The following is a 12,077-nucleotide window of genomic DNA, read 5'->3' as shown; positions in this document are numbered from 1 at the left end:
TCTAAAATTTTCATTTTGTTGTGATCTATTTGCCTTTTATCTCTTTTTTTGTTTACAAGATGAAGGGAAAGTGAAAACTCAAGTTTTGATTTAAGAAAAAAGTATACATCTAAAATGGAAATGCACAATGCACAAATGTAGTGAGATGTAATTCCAAAAAGTGACTGTAATTTTTCGGGATTGTAAACTCTTTTTAGTTTTTATATCCGGTTCTACAATCGTTTGGAAAAGGGGGAAGCGGGGGATTTTTAACTGAGTGTTGACTCTCAATTCTTATGTCATTCGTAAAAAAAATATAGCCTGTTACGCAAGATAAATCACTTTACAATCATCTATGATCATTAGGTCAGCCATTGTAAATGGGCAAAATAATTGCTTGATTGATTCATGTAAATATCCCACCGAACGTTCACTTGAAAATTTAATGTTATTATCTTTAAATGGTTTGGATCCATAGGTCATTTGCATCTTTAACATGTTTCAAGCATGCATATCCATTCTTTAAAACATGTGTAGAAAAATCTCTTTCCTATAAAATTCCGAGCCATTAGGGTTGAACTAGTGGAATTTCCCAAACTTGTATAAAAATTTTTTGTGTTCATTTGTGGTGTATGAATAATTTTTTTTATGTACATTTTTTATTGCTTTAAATTCTTTCCACACATAAACTCTAAAATTTTCATTTTGTTGTGATCTATTTGCCTTTTATCTCTTTATTTGGTTATGAGTTGAAGTATCAGTGAAAAATCAAGTTTTAATTTAAGAAAAATTTATACATCTAAAATGGAAATTCACAATGCACAAATGTTCAGAGAGATTATTCCAAAAAGTGTCTGGAATTTTTAGGGATTGCAAACTCTTTTTAGTTTTTATATCTCAGGTTCTGCAATCGTCGGGAATAGGGAGAGGCGGGGGATTTTTAACTGAATGTTGACCCCCAATCCATAAGTTATTCCTTACAAAAATAGAGCCAAATATGCATGATAAATCACTTTACACTCATCTATGATCGTTAGGTCTGTTTTTTGTAAATGGGCAAAATAATGGCTTATTTGACTCGGGTAAATATCCCATCGAACGTTCACTTGAGAATTTATTGTCATTATCTTTAAAAGGTTTGGATCCATATGTCATTAGCATCTTAAACATGTTTCAAGCATGCATATCCATTTTTTAAAACATGTGTAGAGAAATCTATTTCTTATACAATTCTGAGCATTAAGGGTTGAACTAGTGGAATTTTCCCAGACTTGGGTAACAAAACTTTGTGTTCAATTTTGGTGTGTGAATAAATTTTCTTTACTTACATTTGTTATTGCTTTAAATTCTTTCCATAGATAAAATCTAAAATTTTCATTTTGTTGTAATCTATTTGCCTTTTATCTCTTTTTTTGTTTACAAGATGAAGGGAAAGTGAAAACTCAAGTTTTGATTTCAGAAAGAAGTATAGATCTAAAATGGAAATGCAGAATGCACAAATGTAGAGAGAGATAATTCCAAAAAGTGTCAGTAAGTTTTAGGGATTCTAAACTCTTTTTAGTTCTTATATATCATGTTATGTAGAAGTCGAGAAAAGGGGGAGGCGGGGGATTTTTAACTGAGTGTTGACTCCCAATCCATAAGTCATTTCTTACAAAAATATAGCCCGTTACGCATGATAAATCACTTTACAATCATCTATGATCATTAGTTCAGCTTTTTGTAAATTGGCAAAATAATGGCTTGTTGCACTCGGGTAAATTTCCCACCGCATGTTCACTTGGGAATTTAAAGTTATTATATTTAAAAGGTTTAGATCCATAGATCATTTTCATCTTTAACATGTATCAGGCATGCATATGCATTTTTTAAAACCTGTGTAGAAGAATCGCTTTTTTATAAAATTCTGAGCTATTAGGGTTGAACTAGTGGAATTTACGAAACTTGGATAACAAAACTTTTCTTTTCATTTGTGGTGTGTGAATAAATTTTCTTTACATACATTTGTTATTGCTTTAAATTCTTTCCACACATAAACTCTAAAATTGTCATTTTGTTGTGATCTATTTGCCTTTTATCTCTCTTTTTTTGTTTACGAGATGAAGTGAAAGTGAAAACTCAAATTTTGATTTAAGAAAAATGTATACATCTAAAATGGGAATGCACAATGCACAAATGTTGAGAGAGATAATTCAGAAAAGTGTCTGCAATTTTTAGGGATTGTAAACTATTTTTAGTTTTTATATCTCAGGTTCTGCAATCGTCGGGAATAGAGGGAGGTGGAGGATTTTTAACTGAGTATTGACACCCAATCCATAAGTCATTCCTTACTAAAATATAGCTCGTTATGCATGATAAATCACTTTAAAATCATCTATGATCGATATGTCAGTTTTTTGTAAATAGGCAAAATAATGGCTTGTTTGACTCGGGTAAATATCCCACCGAACGTTCACTTGGGAATTTATTGTCATTATCTTTAAAAGGTTTGGATCCAGAGGTCATTTGCATCTTTAACATGTTTCAAGCATGCATATCCATTTTTTAAAAAATGTGTAGAAAAATCTCTTTCTTATAAAATTCCGAGCTATTAGAGTTGAAATAGTATTATTTCTCAAACTTGGATAACAAAAATTTTGAGTTCATTTGTGGTGTTTGAATAAATTTTTTTTACTTACATTTGTGATTGCATTAAATTCTTTCCATACATAAACTCTAAAATTTTCATTTTGTAGTGATCTATTTGCCTTTTATCTCTTTTTTTGTTTACGAGATGACGGGAAAACTCAAGTTTTGAATTAAGAAAAAAGTATACATCTAATGGAAATGCACAATGCACAAATGTAGAGAGATAATTCCAAAAAGTGTCTATAATTTTTGGGATTATAAACTCTTTTTAGTTTTTATATTTCATGTTCTGCAATCGTCGGGAAAAGAGGGAGGCGGGGCATTTTTAACTAAGTGCTGACTCCCAATCCATAAGTCATTCGTTACAGAAATACAGCCCGTTATGCACGATAAATCACTGTACAATCATGTATAATCATTAGGTCAGCTTTTTATAAATGGGTAAAATAATGGTTGTTAGAATTGTGTAAATATCCCACCGCATATTCACTTGGGAATTTAAGTTTACTATCCTTAAAAGGTTTGGATCCATAGGTCATTTGCATCTTTAACATGTTTCAACCATGCATATCCATTTTTTAAAACATGTGTAGAAAAATCTCTTTCTTCTAAAATTCCGAGCTATTAGGGTTGAACAAGAGGAATTGCCCAAACTTGGATAACAAAACTTTTCTGTTCATTAGTGGTGTGTGAATAAATTTTCTTTACCTACATTTGTTATTGCTTTAAATTCTTTCCATACATAAACTCTAAAATTTTCATTCGTGATCTATTTGCCTTTTATCTCTTTTTTTGTTTACAAGATGAAAGGAAACTGAAAACTCAAGTTTTGATTTAAGAAAAAAGTATACATGTAAAATGGAAATGCACAATGCACAAATGTAGAGAGATATAATTCCAAAAAGTGACTGTAATTTTTAGGGATTGTAAACTCTTTTTAGTTTTTATATATCCGGTTCTGCAATCGTCAGGAAAAGGGGGAAGTGAGGGATTTTTAACTGAGTGTTGACTCTCAATCCTTATGTCATTCCATAAAAAAATATAGCCCATTATGCATGATAAATCACTTTACAATCATATATGATCGTTAGGTCAACTTTTTTTAAATGGGCAAAATATTGGCTTGTTTGACTCAGGTAAATATCCCACCGAACGTTCACTTGGAAATTTAATGTTATTATCTTTAAAAGGTTTGGATCCATAGATCATTTTCATCTTTAATATATTTCAAGCATGCATATCCATTTTTAAAACATGTGTAGAAAAATCTATTTCTTATAAATTCCGAGCTATTAGGGTTGAACTAGAGCAATTTCCAAAACTTGGATAACAAAAATTTTGTGTTCATTTGTGGTCTATGAATAAACTTTCTTTACTTACATTTGTTATTGCTTTAAATTCTTTGCTTACATAAACTCAAAAAATTTCAGTTTGTTGTGATCTATTTGCCTTTTATCTCTTTTTTTGTTTACGAGATGAAGTGAAAGTGAAAACTCAAGTTTTGATATTAGAAAAAAGTACACATCTAAAATGGAAATGCACAATGCACAAATGTAGAGAGAGATAATTCCAAAAAGTATCTGTAATTTTTAGGGATTGTAAACTCTTTGTAGTTTTTACATATCAAGTTCTGCATTCATTGGGAAAAGAGGGTAGCGGGGTATTTTTAACTATGTGTTGACTCCCAATCCAAAAGTCATTCCTTCCAAAAATATAGCCCGTTACGCATGATAAATGACTTTACAATCATCTATGATCGTTGTGTCAGCTTTTTGTAAATGGCAAAAAAATGGCTTGTTTGACTCAGGTAAATATCCCAACACACGTTCACTTGGGAATTTAATGTTATTATCTTTACAAGGTTTGTATCCATATGTCATTTGTATCTTTAACATGTTTCAAGCTTGCTTATCCATTTTTTAAAACATGTGTAGAAAAATCTCTTTCTTCTAAAATTCCTAGCTGTTAGGGTTGAACATGTGGAATTTCCCAAACTTGGATAACAAAACTTTTCTGTTCATTTGTGGTGTGTGAATAAATTTTCTTTACTTACATTTTTTATTTTCATTAAATTCTTTCCATACTTAAACTCTAAAATTTTCATTTTGTTGTGATCTATTTGCCTTTTATCTCTTTTTTTGTTTACGAGATGAAGGGAAAGTGAAAACTCAAGTTTTGATTTAAGAAAAAACTATACATCTAATATGGGAAGGAACAATGCACAAATGTAGAGAGAGATAATTCCAAAAAGTGTCTGTAATTTTTAGGGATTGTAAACTCTTTTTAGTTTTTATATATTAGGTTCTGTAATCGTCGGGAAAAGGGGGAGGCGGGGGATTTTTAACTGAGTTCTGAATCCCAATCCATAAATCATTCCTTACAAAAATTAAGCCCATTACACATGATAAATCACTTTACAATGATCTATGATCGTTAGGGCAGCTTTTTGTAAATGGGCAAAATAAAGGCTTGTTTGACTCGGGTAAATATCCCACCGCCCGTTCACTTGGGAATTTAATGTTATTCTCTTTAAAAGGTTTGGATCCATAGGTTAGTTGCATCTTTAACATGTTTCAAGCATTCATATCCATTTTTTAAAACATGTGTAGAAAAATCTATTTCTTATAAAATTTCGAGCTATTAAGGTTGAACAAGTGGAATTTTCCCAAACTCTAATATCAAAACTTTAATGTTGAATTGTGGTGTATGGAAAAAATTTCTTTACTTACATTTGTTATTGCTTTAAATTCTTTCCATACATAAACTCTAAAATTTTTATTTTGTTGTGATCTATTTGCTTTTTTTCGCTTTTTTTGTTTACGAGATGAAGGGAAACTGTAAACTCAACTTTTGATTTAAGAAAAAACTATACATCTAAAATAGACATGCATAATGCACAAATGTAGAGCGAGATAATTCCAAAAGTGTCTGTAATTTTTAGGGATTGTAAACTATTTTTTGTTTTTATAACAGGTTCTGCAACCGTATGGAAAAGGGGAAGGTGGGAGTTTTTTAACAGAGTGTTGACTCCCAATCCATAACTCATTCCTTACAAAAAAATAGCCCATTACGCATGATAAATCTCTTTATAATCATCTATGATCATTAGGTCACCTTTTTGTAAATGGGCAAAATAATGGCTTGTCTGACTTGGGTAAATATCCCACCGCACGTTCACTTGGGAATTTAATGTTATTGTCTTTAAAAATTTTGGATCCATAGTTCATTAGCATCTTTAACATGTTTCAAGCATGCATATCCATTTTTTTAAAACATGCGTAGAAAAATCTCTTTCTTATAAAATTCCGAGCTATTAGGGTTGAACTAGTGGAATTTCCCAAACTTGGATAAAAATACTTTTATGTTCATTTGTTGTCTGTGAATAAATTTTCTTTACTCATATTTGTTGTTGCTTTAAATTCTTTCCAAAAATAAACTCTAAAATTTTAATTTTGTTGTGATCTATTTGCCTTTTATCTCTTTTTTTGTTTACGAGATGAAGTGAAAGTCAAAATTCAAGTTTTGATATAAGAAAAAAGTATACATGTAAAATGGAAATGCACGATGCACAAATGTAGAGAGAGATACTTCCCAAAAAGTGCTTGTAATTTTTAGGGATTCTAAACTCTTTTGGCATTTATATATCAGGTTTGGCAATCGTCAGGAAAAGGGGGAGGCAAGGACTTTTAACTGAGTGTTGACTCCCAATCGATAAGTCATTCCTTAAAAAAATAAAGCCCGTTATGCATGATAGATCACTTTACAATCATCTATGATCGTTAGGTCAGCATTTTGTAAATGGGCAAAGTAATGGCTTATCTGACTCGGGTAAATATCCCACCACAGGTTCACTTGGGAATTTAATGTTGTTCTCTTTAAAAAGTTTGCATCCATAGGTCATTTGCATCTTTAACATGTTTCAAGCATGCATATTCATTTTTTAAAACATGTGTCAAAAAATCTCTTTCTTATAAAATTCGGAGGTATCAGGGTTGAACTAGTGGAATTTTCCCAAACTTGGATAACAAAAATTTTGTGTTCATTTGTGGTGTGTGAATAAATTTTCTTTACTTACATTTTTTATTGCTTTAAATTATTTCCATACATATACTCTAAAATTTTCATTTTGTTGTGGTCTATTTGCCTTTTATCTCTTTTTTTGTTTACGAGATGAATGGAAAGTTAAAACTGAAGTTTTGATTTAAGAAAAAATTATACATCTAAAATTGAAATGCACAATGCAAAAACATAGAGAGAGACAATTCCAAAAAATGTCTGTAATTTTTGGGGATTGTCAACTCTTTTTAGTTTTTATATATCAGGTTCTGCAATAGTCGGGAAAAGGGGGAGGCGGGGGATTTTTTACTGAGTGTTGACTCACAATCCATATGTCATTCCTTACAAAAATATAGAATGTTACGATTGATAAATCACTTTAGAATCATCTATGATCGTTAGGTCAGCTTTTTGTAAATGGGCAAAATTATGGTTTGTTTCACTCGGGTAAATATCCCACCACATTTTCACTTGGGAACTTAATGTTATATTCTTTAAAAGGTTAGGATCCATAGGTAATTTTCATATTTAAATTGTTTCAAGCATGCATATCCATTTTTTAAAACATGCGTAGAAAAATCTCTTTCTTATAAAATTCCTAGCTATTAGGGTTGAACTAGTGGAATTTCCCCAAACTTGGATACCAAAAATTTAGAGTACATTTTTGGTGTGTGAATAAATTTTATTTACTTACAGTTGTTATTGCTTTAAATTCTTTCCATACATAAACTCTAAAATTTTCATTTTGTTGTGATCTATTTGCCTTTTTTCTCTTTTTTTTGTTTACGAGATGAAGGGAAAGTGAAAACTCAAGTTTTGATTTAAGAAAAAAGTATACAACTAAAACGGAAATGCACAATGTACAAATGTAGAGTCAGATAATTAAAAAAAGGTGTATGTAATTTTTAGGGATTGTAAACTCTATTTAGTTTTTATATATCAGGTTCTGCAATCGTCGAGAAAAGGGGGGGGCGGGGGATTTTTTACTGGATGTTGACTACCAATCCATAAGTCATTCCTTACAAAAATAAAGTCTGTTACGCATGATAAATCTCTCTACAATCATCTAAGATCGTTAGGTCTGCTTTTTGTAAATAGGCAAAATAATGGCTTATTTGACTCGGGTAAAAATCCCACCGCACGTTCACTTGGGAATTTAATTTTATTATTTTTAAAAGGTATGGATCCATAAGTCATTTGCTTGTTTTACATGTTTCAAGCATGCCTATCCATTTTTTGAAACATGTGTAGAAAAATCTCTTTCTTATAAGATTCCGAGCTATTAGGGTGTAGGGTTTAAATTCTATTCATTTTCCAAACTTCGATAACATAACTTTTCTGTTCATTTGTGGTGTGTGAATAAATTTTACTTTACTTAAATTTGTTGTTTTTTTAAATTCTTTCCATTCATAAACTCTAAAACTTTCATTTTGTTGTGATCTATTTTCCTTTTGTCTCTTTTTGTTTTTTACGAGATGAAGGGAAAATGAAAACTCAAGTTTTGATTTAAGAAAAACTATACATCTAAAATGGAAATGCACAATGAACAAATTTAGAGAGAGATAATTCTAAAAAGTGTCTGTAATGTTTAGGGATTGTAAACTATTTTTAGTTTTTATATATCGGGTTCTTCAATCTTCAGGATAAAGGGGAGGCGGGGGATTTTTAACTGAGTGTTGACTCCCAATCCATAAGTCATTCCTTACAAAAAACATAATCCGTTACGCATGATAAATCACTTCACAATCATCTATGATCGTTAAGTCACCTTTTTTGTAAATGGGCAAAATAATGGCTTGTCTGACTCGGGTAAATATCCAACCGCACGTTCACTTGGGAATTTAATGTTTTTCTCTTTAAAAGGTTTGGATCCATAGGTCCTTTTCATCTTTTACATATTTCAAGCATGCATATCCATTTTTTAAAAACATGTGTAGAAAATTCCCTTTCTGATAAAATTCCGATCTATTAGGGTTGAACAAGTGGAATTATCCCAAACTTGGATAAGAAAACTTTGTGTTCATTTGTGCTGTGTGAATAAACTTTCTTTACTTAAATTTGTTTTTACTTTAAATTCTTTCCATACATAAACTCTAAAATTTTCATTTTTTTGTGATCTATTAGCCTTTTATCTCTTTTTTTGTTTACGAGTTGAAGGGAAAGTGTAAACTCATGTTTTGATTTAAGAAAAATGTATACATCTAAAATGGAAATGCACAATGCGTAATTGTAGAGAGAGATAATTTCAAAAAGTGTTTTTAACTTTTTGGGATTGTAAACTCTTTTTAGTTTTTATTTATCAGGTTCTGTAATCGTCGGGAAAAGGGGGGGGGGGTGGATTTTTAACAGAGTGTTGACTCCCAATCCATAAGTCATTCCTTACAAAAATATAACCCTTTACACATGATAAATCACTTTACAATCATCGATGATCGTTAGGTCAGCTTTTTGTAAACGGGCAATATAATGGCTTGTTTGACTCAGGTAAATATCCCACCGTACGTTCACTTGGGTTTATAAATTTATTCTCTTTAAAAGGTTTGGATCCATAGGTCATTTGAATCTTTAACATGTTTCAAGAATGCATATCCATTTTTTAAACCATGTGTAGAAAAATTTCTTTCTTATAAAATTTCGACCTATTAGGGTTCAACAAATTTAATTTTCCCAAACTTCGATAACAAAACTTTAGTTTTCATTTGTGGTGTGTCAATAAATTTTCTTTACTTACATTTGTTATTGCTTTAAATTCTTTCCATACATAAACTCTAAAATTTTCATTTTGTTGTGATCTATTTGCCTTTTTTCTCTTTTTTCGTTTACAAGATGAAGGGAAAGTGAAAACTCAAAGTGTTGATTTAAAAAAAAAGTATATATCTAAAATGGAAATGCACAATTAAAAAATGTACGTTGACATAATTCCAAAAAGTGTCTGTAATTTTTAGGGATTGTAAATTATTTTTAGTTTTTATATATCAGGTTCAGCAGTCGTAAGGGAAAGGGGGAGGCGGGGGATTATTAACGGAGTGTTGACTCCCAATCCATAAGTCATTCCTTACAAAAATATAGCCCGTTACGCATGATAAATCACTTTACAATCATCTATGATCGTTAGGTCAGCTTTTTGTAAATGGGCAAAATATTGGCTTGTTTCACTCGGGTAAATATCCCACCGCACGTTCACTTTGGAATTTAATGTTATTCTCTTTAAAAAGTTTGGATCCATAGGTCATTTGCATCTTTAACATGTTTCATGCATTCATATCCATTTTTATAAACATGTGTAGAAAAATCTCTGTCTTAAAAAATTCCGACTTATTAGGGTTGAACTAGTTGAATTTTCCCAAACTTGGATAACAAAACTTTAGTGTTCATTTGTGGTGTGTGAATAAATTTTCTTTACTTCCACTTGTTATTGCTTTAAATTCATTCCATACATAAACTCTAAAATTTTCATTTTGATGTGAACTATTTACCTTCTATTTTTTTCTTTACGAGATGAAGGGAAAAAGAAAACTCAAGTTTTGATTTAAGAAAAAAGTATACATCTAAAATTGAAATGCACAATGCACAAATGTCGAGAGAGATAATTCCAAAAAGTGTCAGTAATTTTTATGGATTGTAAACTCCTTTTAATTTTTATATATAAGGTTTTGCAATCGTCGGGAAAAGGGGAGGCGGGGGATTTTTAACTGAGTGTTGACTCCCAATCCGTAAGTCATTCCTTAAAAAAATATAGCCTGTTAAGCCTAACACTTTACAATTATCTATGATCGTTACGTCAACTTTTTATAAATGGGCAAAATAATGGCTTGTTTCACTCAGGTAAATATCCCACCGCACGTTCACTTGGGAATTTAATGTTATAATCTTTAAAAGGTTTGGATCCATAGGTCATTTGCATATTTAACATGTTTCAAGCATGCATATCCATTGTTTAAAACATGTGTAGAAAAATCATTTTCTTAAAAAATTTCGAGCTATAAGGCTTGAACTAGTGGAATTTCCCAAACTTGGATAACAAAACTTTTTTGTTCGTTTGTGGTGTGTGAATAAATTTTCTTTACTTACATTTGCTATTGTTTTAAATTCATTCCATACAAAAAATCTAAACTTTTCATTTTGTTGTGATCTATTTGCCTTTTATTTCTTTCTTTATTACGAGATGAAGGGCAAGTGAAAACTCAAGTTTTGATTTAAGAAAAAAGTACAAATCTAAAATGGAAATGCACAATGCACTAATTTATAGTGAGATAATTCAAGAAAGTGTCTGTAACTTTAAGGGATTGTAATCTATCTTAGTTTCTATATATCAAGTTTTGCAATCATAGGGAAAAGGGGAGGTGGGGGATTTTTAATTGAGTGTTGACTCCCAATCAAAAAGGCATTCCTTAAGAAAATATAGCCCATTACACCTGATAAATATAGCCCGTTATGCCCGAGCTATTAGGGTTGAACTAGTGGAATTTTCCCAAACTTTATGTTCATTTGTGGTGTGTGAATAAATTTTGTTTACTTACATTTGTTATTTCTTTAGATTCTTTCCACACATAAACTCTAAATTTTTCATTTTGTTGTGATCTAATTGCCTTTTTTCTCTTTTTTTTTTGTTTACAAGATGAAGGGAAAGTAAAAACTCAAGTTTTTATTTAAGAAAAAAGTATACATCTAAAATAGAATTACACAATGCACAAATGTAGAGAGAAATAATACCCAAAAAGTGCCTGTAATTTTTTGGGATTCTAAACTCTTTTTAGCATTTATATATCTGGTTTGGCAATCGTCAAGAAATGGGGGAGGCAGGGGACTTTTAACTGAGTGTTGACTCCCAATCCGTAAGTCATTCTAACAAAAATAAAGCCCGTTACGCATGATAAATCACTTTACAAACATCTATGATCGTGAGGTCAGCGTTTTGTAAATGGGCAAAATAATGGATTGTTTGACTCGGGTAAATATTCCACCGCACATTCACTAGGGAATTTAATGTTATTCTCTTTTAAAGGTTTGGATCCATAGGTCATTTGCATCTTTAACATGCTTCAAGCATGCATATCCATTTTTTTAAACATGTGTAGAAAATCTCTTTCTTATAAAAATCCGAGCTATTAGGGTTGAACTAGTGGAATTTTCACAAACTTGGATAACAAAAATTTTGTGTTCATTTGTGGTGTGTGAATAAATTTTCTTTACTTACATTTTTTACTGCTTTAAATTCTTTCCAAACATAAACTCTAAAATTTAAATTTTGTAGTGATCTTTTTGCCTTTTTTCTATTTTTTTGTTTACGAGATGAAGGGAAGGTGAAAAATCAAGTTTTGATTTAAGAAAAAATTATACTTATAAAAATGAAATGCACAATGCACAAATTTAAAAAGAGATAATTCCAAAAATTGTCTATAATTTTTAGGGAT

Source organism: Aristolochia californica, unplaced genomic scaffold, assembly GCF_029961685.1.
Source record: "Aristolochia californica isolate CCGP_79_NKW_82.1479 unplaced genomic scaffold, dmAriCali1.0.hap1 SCAF_4, whole genome shotgun sequence".
NCBI lineage: Eukaryota > Viridiplantae > Streptophyta > Magnoliopsida > Piperales > Aristolochiaceae > Aristolochia > Aristolochia californica.
This window is presented reverse-complemented; position numbering follows the sequence as displayed.